The sequence below is a fragment of the Octopus sinensis genome, linkage group LG8 (genome assembly GCF_006345805.1).
Source record: "Octopus sinensis linkage group LG8, ASM634580v1, whole genome shotgun sequence".
Classification (NCBI taxonomy): Eukaryota; Metazoa; Mollusca; class Cephalopoda; order Octopoda; family Octopodidae; genus Octopus; species Octopus sinensis.
Genome location: NC_043004.1, coordinates 34,718,916 through 34,728,940, shown reverse-complemented (window position 1 = coordinate 34,728,940; position 10,025 = coordinate 34,718,916). Strand labels below are relative to the sequence as shown.

The window sequence follows — 10,025 nt, the reverse complement described above, 5'->3', positions numbered from 1 at the left end:
GAGAAAAAGCTTTGTATCAAATTTCTGTAGATTCTGTAAAAAGTAGCTTCTTGTCTTTCAGATGGATTCCTCTTGCAACTATCAAAACCATGACTGCATAGGAATGGAACATATTTGCTCAACAAACTAATTAAATGAAGGGACATAAAGTGTTAGTTTTGAACTTGTGTCTTGGAAATAAGCAGTCTAGCAATAGAACCTGCTGTCCTTCCCAACCTCGTTCAATGTGTCCATCTGAGTCTTTGTGTGTGAGTCAATATGTCTGTCTTTACAGAAATATATTTTCAATTCTGTTACATGTATTTCTGAATGTTCAAAACATTATAATCATCATCATCATCATCATCATTATCGCCTTCGTCGTCGTCATCATGATTCCCAACATCAATTCTTTAACAACTGTTTTCTGTGGTGCCAGCCTGTAGTGGACCTGTCAGGTATTGCTTCCTGTCATCATTCATCTAATTTGAAAATTGAGAAGTTTTCCAGACCTTTGTTCAGCTTGTAGTTTGCTGTTTCTATTACTTGTTGACTTGCAGATAACTTTCTCTATCCACTGTATGTAACTTTGTTGGTCAAAGTTTATATATTGTAATAAAAAAAAAAACCGTGTCATGCAGATCACAGCAAGTACCTTATTAAATATTATATACAGCCAGTATCATGCCTTTTTGCTCAACAGCAAAGCACACTGTTATTATTTCTTGTATTTATACTTATACTCTCACAAACGTTTATGCATATTTATACTGGTATAATAAAGATACAGGAATGAATTACTAAATGATTCTTTTTAGAATGTTCCATGCTTTTGTGGAAGACTTTAAAACTGAGAAACAACATAACTTCAGAATGGAAGAATATCGAAATATCTGGTCATTTGAGAGACATCTTAGTCAGGAATAGAAGAACATAGTATGTGAAAAGAAATTGGCTATTGCTATGGAATGAAGTATCCATTATTGACAGAACTATTAAGAAAAGAGAAAATCAAAGAGACAGCTGATATAATACTCACTGAAAAGCTAAATAGTAACTGCAGAGTTGAGTTTAATACAGTAAGGCAACCATTGCTGTAATGAAGCATTTATATAAACCCAGAATTGATTGTTACTGATAAATGGTTCAATATCCTGAAAGCATGCAGTAGAATCAAGTAGAATCAAGTAGAATCTAGATCAATTTCAAAATGGGGGAATTGGCTCTCTGTGGTTAGATATTTGATTTAAAAACCATGGGCTCCTGAATTCGTCCCTCCCTTTTTATATATGATTTCAATGTCTGCTAGTGTAGTCTTGCATAGACCAGTGACTTGTGAGTGAAATAGTAAAGGCAGAAACTGTATGGAAGCCTGTGTGAATGTTCTTCAGTGGATTTAAACCATTTTCCAGTTTAACACAACCAACATGGCTGAAGGAAGTTCTGTCTGTTGAAGTAACAAGGGAAAACTCAAGACCAGACTCATGTAAAGCATACAAGGAACTAGAATATCTACCAGGAAAGTTACACTCATCATCATCATCAGTTAATGTCCGTTTTCCATGCTGGCATGGGTTAGATGGTTTGACTGAGGACTGGTGAGCCAGGAGGCTGCACCAGACTCCAGTCTGATTTGGCAAGGTTTCTACAGCTGGATGCCCTTCGTAACACCAATCACTCCAAGAGTGTAGTGGGTGCCTTTTACATGCCACTGGAATGAGGGCCAGTCAGGCAGCACTGGCAATTACCATGCTTGGATGTTGCATTTTACATGCCACCAGCACAGGACCAATGAAGTGGAACTGGCATCAGCCACGTTTGTATGGTGCATTTTATGTGCTAAAATAACCATATACAATAACCTTCCTCACAAACAACATCACATTAACATATTGATTTTAAATTTTAGCACAAGGCCAACAATTTTGAGGTAAGGGGCAAGTTAATTACTGGTACTTATTTTATTGATACTGAAAAGATGAAAGGCTAAGTTACCATTAGTGGAATTTGAACTCAGAATATAAAGACAGACGAAATGCCATCAAGCATTTTGCCCTGCATGCTAACCATTCTGCCAGCTCACATTGGCATACTGGAATTACAGCACCGATAATGAAATCAACAATGGAGCAAAACTCATAGAAGTTAAACTAAAACTAGAAAATAGGAGAGAATGCTTAACCTAACAAGGGCCTTATATCATTTTTAAAACCACATACAAAATGTTTCTGAAATCTCACATGCAAGCTGGTAAGTTTTGCAAAATGTGGTCTGAGTACCATTTGTAAGCACATTCTTAACAATACCAAGATTAGAAAAGCTGCTGGCATGTGATAATGAAATAACATCAAAGCTGTTGTCAGCTGGTTCCAAAACATAAAGAAAAAACACAGATGAAAATTCACTCACTTTGACATCATAGAATCTACTTGTAAGTTTCCAAATGTCTTTTAACTAAAATACTGGAATTCAGAAGGCAACATAGCAACACCATTAGCAACAATGTTAACCTAATAATGCAAGCTAAGAAATGTCTGTTATTGAAGAATTTGCAGTGGGGCAAGTGGTGTGGTGAGGGGCTGCATTATGCATCTTAAATGCATTAGAGCAAAATTTAAAACATTCAGCTGAGGATTATACAGTAGAGATGACCTGGTCATCTTACCATAGATGTGATAGATATAGGAAATTATTAGCACACGAAAGGTGTTCACCCTTAACATTACAGCCATCACTGATATAAACATTGTAAACCTAAAGATATCACATTAAACTTAGAGAACATAAAATATCAAGAATATTGGAGGTTAACCAAAAACACATCTATTTAAATATTCTATCATATTCTCACTATAGCATTATCGTTCAGCAACATAAGTATAGAATATCCTGATAGGACAACCTTTAACCACGATATCAGTTATCAGAGTAACATTTTAAAAAAAGTTGGTATCAAGGAAAAAATTAATTCTTTATTCAAAAGTGGGAACCAACCGAATAAGTGTACTTTAAAAAGAAGATGATAATAATAATCTTCAAATATTCTCACAAGAGAAAACAGAGTGGATAAAACATCATTTGATATAAATTTCCTTTCAGCAATAATTTAGAATCCAGTTTAGCTGGTCATATTTAAATCTAATCAAAAAGTAATTCCCAATGTCAATTTCTTTCATTAAAAACAATGCCACAGTCAACTATGATTGTACTAAATATATTAACTGCATAATAACATGTAAACATTGGAGAGCTAATCAGGCCAACACTCAGCTAACTGAATCTAATTGTAGGACAAGAAGAAAACTGCTTCCTTAATGGAAACTGCTTAAGGAAATCAATTAATTATGAAGTGAAAATAGTGTCTCAGTATGTTATATTAGAATCTAAAAAGCAAGCTTTAAAGACCATTTTCTTAATCATAGATCCACCTTCAGGAATGGGGAAAAGAGAAAAACAAACACTTGTCCGTTTCTGCATATAGGAAAAGTTAACCATTTCAATATGTTCTGCTCAATCACATTTTATATGAGTGAAGCAAATGCAATGCCAACTGTGCACTGCTGTGAAATACCGTATATCAACTAAATAAAGTGATACGTAGAAAGAAAAAAATACATGGAGATAATATTCAAATACCATTGTGTAAGCAAAAAGTACTGAGAAAATTATTGCAACAAAGTAGAACCTGGTCTACATGTGGCTTATTAAAGAGACCAATCAGAAATTTACAAAACACTCACCAATTTCTACATCAGCAATATTCCTGATCCTATTACTATGTTGCTATCCAATGAAGATCTCTTCAGCATGACATTCAAAATAGTCAATTTAACAATATATAAATAATAATAATAATAATAATAATTGTGTACAGTGCTCAGGTGCACTACAACTCATCTAAAGTGTATATATAATCAGGTGTAGTTTCCGCGGATTTTGGAAAGCATGAGGGCCTTAAAGGATGCAGTGTCATGGCAGTCAACAACTGACGCAGGCAGTTTATTCCATGCTTCAGCAACTCTGAGCGTGAAAAAATGTTTCCGAAAGTCATGGGAGCTGTGTTGTTTTCTGACTTTGTGTATATATATGTGTATATATATGTGTATATATATTGATTCAGTTATTCACTTAAATTAATACTAGACTGGTCAACCTATCTCTCTTTGGAAATTAGTTTTATCTTAGCACTCATACCTTCGTGCAATGCCAAATTCTCTGACAAACTTCTTTTATTTTGATCATTTGATATTTTTTTTTGCTTTTTCTTGTTATTTATTCTTTACTGTATTTATCTTCTCTTTTTTCCTGTGAATTTGAATTGTTTTATGACCATAGCTCCCTTAATGTAAATCATAAATGACAACATGCTGAGTACATTATGGCCTGTGGATGTCAGCGCCTCCTTGACTGGTTTCCGTGCCGGTGGCACGTGAAAAGCACCAACCGATCGTGGCTGTTGCCAGCCTCCTCTGGCCCCTGTTCCAGTGGCACGTAAAAAGCACCCACTACACTCACGGATTGGTTGGCGTTAAGAAGGACATCCAGCTGTAGAAACACTGCCAGATTGGACTGGAGCCTGGTGCAGCCTCCTGTCTTCTCAGACTCTGGTTGAACAGTCCAACCCATGCTAGCATGGAAAACGGACGTTAAACGCTGATGATGATGATGATGATATATATGTATATGACGCTCCATGTTTGTTTTCATTTGGTTTTCTTGTATGTCTCCACTCTCCTGTTTTTGTTCCCAGTTTTGATCCTCCATAAATCCCAAATGGTATTTTGGAATTTATGGGAGCAACTGTCTTTGAAGACTTATGTTGTCATTGAATGCTCGAAATGAGGAGTAGATAGACAGCCAACAACTGATGAAGGGTCGTTCTTTGTGTTACTTGTCCTGCTTTCCATTTTTTCTCTTGTTTTTGCATATTTAGCTTGTTTGTTTTCATACTTCATGTTCTTTACACAACTGGTGATGTCCTGTACCTATATATGCAAATATATATATATGTATATATATATATACAGACATGACAGAAGTAAATAGACACACATAAACATCGTTTTCTGTCTATTCTAATTTGTAAAGGTTTATACTTTTTATTAATTGATATTTTTATGCTTCAGCTTCAATATGTGACTGTTTAATCATACCATGTACAAAAGGAACCTTGGAACTGTCTGAATTTCAAAGAGTCCCTATTGTGGGTCATCTGGATATAGAAACTGGAAATTTTGAAGCATATGTCCATAGATATCCTCCTTTTCTTTGATTTTGAAAGAGGCATTTATATCTGCAGGCAACTGACCTCTACGATGGTACATACCTTTGCCCCTCTGTCCCAAATGACAATATCCAGCCTGTTATTTTTACATTTGACAGAAGTTTTGATGGGAATATTCCACCAATGTTCCTAGAGTTGGTGTTTATGAATGTATTCCATAACAGAGGGATTTTCTGAGTTTATTTCAGGACAGTCTTTCATGCGGATGGCATTGTATGTATGTATGTGTATGTATGTAGTATGTATTATGTATATATATATATATATATATATATATATATATATATAATATATATATATATATATATATAAGTATATGAAAGAATGGAGTTGAACGACTAGTTAAATATCCTTTATTCTCGACATATGTTTTGAAGGCTGCATATTCCTAATTCCGAAGGAATAAGGAGTACATTATGCAGATTTCTCATCAGGAAAATCAAGGAACTTATGTCGACATCAAAATGCACAAAAAACTTTTAGCTGACCGCTCTCAAGGAGCCCATGGCGATAATGAGTGTCTCTTTATAAGGAGTGACGTCAGAGTGGCTGAATGTAGAAGAATCTACCACTCTGACGTCACTCCTTATAAAGAGACACTCATTATCGCCATGGGCTCCTTGAGAGCGGTCAGCTAAAAGTTTTTTGTGCATTTTGATGTCGACATAAGTTCCTTGATTTTCCTGATGAGAAATCTGCATAATGTACTCCTTATTCCTTCGGAATTAGGAATATGCAGTCTTCGAAACATATGTCGAGAATAAAGGATATTTGTTAACTAGTCGTTCAACTCCATTCTTTCATATACTTATAATTTTAAAATAAACATACAAATTTCCGCACGAAGACACGTAGTCTTTGCCCTAGGGACGTAGCTTCAACTGTGTTCTTTCTGATGTGAATTTGCTACGCAGGTATCGGTTATCTTTCGAATTATCCTTAATAAGATAATTCATTCAACTACTCAAATATATATATATATTTAGATAGATAAATTTTCAGGTATACCTGGACATATTCATTATTTATTTGCTTTATATATATATATATATATATATATATATATATATATATGTAGAGACAGACAGACAGAGGGAGGGAGAAAGAGAGAAAGGGGAAGACACATACTCTCTCTCTCTCACACACACACACACACAGATACACAGGCCAAAAGACTGATTGATTGATTTGAGCAATCTGAGTTTCCCAGAGTTAATTCTGTTTTAACACCAACACAATCTGATAACAAACTCAGCCATAATTAATCAGAGACGTAACACAAGAAAACATCAAAGTGCAAGAGAGTCAATGACCAATCAAGTAATGTCTACCTGTTCACTCATTAAATATGCAGGTGTGTGTTTAGTAACATGTTCATATTTCATTGAAGTAATGCATGGTAAAAAATAAAAGGTAGCCTTCATCGTCACAGGTTTGAAGTTGCAGCAGAGAAGTTGGATCACTAGTGTAGGAGGCAACATACCCTTGCTGTGCTGAAAGCCATGTTGCAGGGAAAATATTTCGAAGGATGTCTTATGGTTTGGGCAGACACCAAGTGAAATGGTACTGAAAGGTATGCAAATCACTTCCAGCACTTTGGTAATCTCCCAGAGTGTCAAAGAAGCTTAGTTGTCTTAACTTTATCTGGCTACTGGACATATTGTGCGATGAGAGAGTGAAACTAATGTGTGCATCACATAACCAATAGCCAAACTCTACTCTTACATCATGGCTAAAAGATTAGCAGTAAACGTGGTACCATGAGTAAAAATGGTATCCAGCAGTATGTCTACAAACAAATCTTGTTGGGTATTCAAGTTCAGGGAAATGAAACACCATTAATAATTTTGTGCTGGTGGCATGTGAAACATTTGAGCTGTTGGACTCGTAAAACTCTATTTTATCTCCATGCACATGTACATTATTTCTATTAATATATATATATATATATATATATATACAGACATGACAGAAGTAAATAGACAAACATAAACATCGTTTTATGTCTATTCTAATTTGTAAAGGTTTATACTTTTTACTAATTGATATTTTTATGCTTCAGGTTCAATATGAGACTGTTTAATCATACCATGTACAAAAGGAAACTTGGAACTGTCTGAATTTCAAAGAGTCCGTATTGTGGGTCATTTGGATATAGAAACTGGAGATTTTGAAGCATATGTCCATAGATATCCTCCTTTTCTTTGATTTTGAAAGAGGCATTTATATCTGCAGGGCAACTGACGTCTATGATGGTACATACCTTTGCCCCTCTGTCCCAAATGACAATATCCAGCCTGTTATGTTTACACCATTCAAGTGTGATCGTTACTGCGTTACCGTACTAGTATTTGTGCTGGGGGCACGTAAAACATTCGAGCGAGCTCATCGCCAGTGCTGCTGGACTGGCTCCTGTGCAGGTGGCACATAAAAAGCACCATTTGGGCGTGGCCGTTGCCAGTACCACCAAACTGGCCCTCGTGCCAGTGGCATGTAAAAGCACTCACTACACTCTTGGAGTGGTTGGCATTAGGAAGGGCATCCAGCTGTAGAATCTCTGCCAGATGAGATTGGAGTCTGGTTCGCCAGACCTCAGTCAAATCGTCCAACCCATGCTAGCATGGAAAGCGGACGTTAAATGATGATGATGATGATTTATATTAAGATCATAAGAAAGTCTTGCTTGAAAAGACGTTTTCCTGGGGTTAAAATGTAATACCATAGTTCTTCATAGAACAGCCATGTTATAGTGGCAAAACAACATTACTGTCTAGTATTGTTACTACTTATATCTCATTTAGAGATTTTAGAACTTGCTTCTTTGCTCATTATGAGATCAACAGTTGTCTGCCACTTCTCTTTTTATATATTGTGAGGAGGGATGATTGACTACTATCTCTAGCTGGCAGGTGTTGAGTACCAATGAGGGGCAAAGGCCCAGGAACCATGGTCTACAGGTCTTGCCGAGCTGGAGGGGAGGCAGCGATTCGCTCCCTTACTCACAATATATCACACACAGAATGTGTGTCATTAACCACCTGGAAAAGATGTTTACCTGTGGTTAAAATGTAGTAACATAGCTCTTTTACTTGTTTCAGTCATTTTGACTGTGGCCATGCTGGAGCACTGCCTTTAGTCAAGCAAATCAACCCCAGGACTTATTCTTTGTAAGCCTAGTACTTATTCTATTGGCCACTTTTGCTGAACTGCTAAGTTACAGGGATGTAAACACACTACCATCAATTGTCAACATATACACACACATACATATATCATCATCATCATCATCATCATCGTTTAACGTCCGTTCTCCATGCTAGCGTGGGTTGGACGGTCCGACCGGGGATCTGGGAAGCCAGAAGACTGCACCAGGCTCTAGTCTTATCTGGCAATGTTTCTACAGCTGGATGCCCTTCCTAACACCTACCACTCCGTGAGTGTAGTGGGTGCTTTTTACGTGCCACCTGCACAGATGCCAGGCGAGGCATAGAAAAAGGGAGCCAATTGATAGCATCATTTACAGTGGACTTGTTGTACAGACTACAAAGCAAATCCCTTCCAGAGAGACAGGGGACTGTTGGAGCATTTACAAGATGACTGAAAATAGATAAAATTTCACTGTTATAGCAAGGACATTGTCATCCTCCCTGCTTCTCAAGACATACCATTGTATTGGCAAGAAACATAATTCTGACGAGCACCAAGAAAAAATTGGTTATCATAGTCAATCCCCAAGATAATCTTGGTCAGTTTAACTAAGATCTTTTCCAGGAAGGAGTGAAATACTGCTTATGAAGTAATGCCATCAAAGGTAACTTAACCATTCATCAGATACTAGATGGTGGAATTCTTTAAAAAAAAAAAAAAAAATTCCGAAAAATGTCACAAAAATTGTTTTAAGTGGGATCTAACAAATCCTGTTAGTGCTTTGTTCAACTTCCAACCACTCACACATTCTGTGCCTTGTCTTGTAGAATTCTAGTTGACTTGCAATCCATCAGCTTTGATCAATCTGATTGCTCACAAGGTATTAAGTATATATGACAAGATGCTAGAGAAGTATTCTGGAGCTGACTGATAGAACAATGCAAGTCTTAGCAAAATAGAGAGGTCAGTCAGTGCTTTGTCACTGAGAATCTGGCAAGAAAACATTGCCAAAACATTAGGATACATTGTAGATAGCTCGTGTATAATTTTGAACGCACACTAGAAATGTCTTTTATAAGTAAATGCTCCGACATCCACAAGGAACAACCAGTTTTTAAGCCAGGTCTTTATGCTATGCTAAGAGTTATATATGAAAACCAAAATTGTCCCATATCAAACATTTGCCAGTTTGTAGTAATAGTGTAAGGTGTTACAATCCAGGCTCTTTCCAGGTCATTCTGATTATTAAATCGATAAATTTATATGCTATTATACCTTGATTGTTTGATCAGGTAGAGATTAAACCAGGGTTTCCATCTTATGAGATGATTTACCTTTGAACGTAAGTGTCATGAGAGAACGTGTGTGTATTATATATTATATATATATATATATATATATACATACACACACACACACACACATCACATTCACAATGTATGTATATTGATAACTCATCTACCAAATTTTGAGAAAATAACTGATCAATAAGAATTATTTCAATTTATTGATACAAATCTCGCTCTAATATACACTACCAGTCACTGTTTTTTGAAACTCTGGTTCACTTTCGATTTATTTTATTCAACGAGAAACAGAAAATGAGGGGCAGAAA

At 36.1% G+C, this 10,025-nt stretch overlaps 1 long non-coding RNA gene across 1 annotated transcript in view; it reads left to right on the top strand.

Annotated features, from left to right (window-relative positions):
• The window catches only part of LOC118764530, a 29,262-nt gene extending 24,765 nt beyond the window's left edge, over positions 1-4,497 (top strand). The window contains exon 3 of the long non-coding RNA XR_005000340.1: positions 4,465-4,497. This is a non-coding gene — a long non-coding RNA (uncharacterized LOC118764530). The remainder of the gene's footprint in view (positions 1-4,464) is intronic.
• The last annotated feature ends 5,528 nt before the right edge of the window (positions 4,498-10,025 follow it).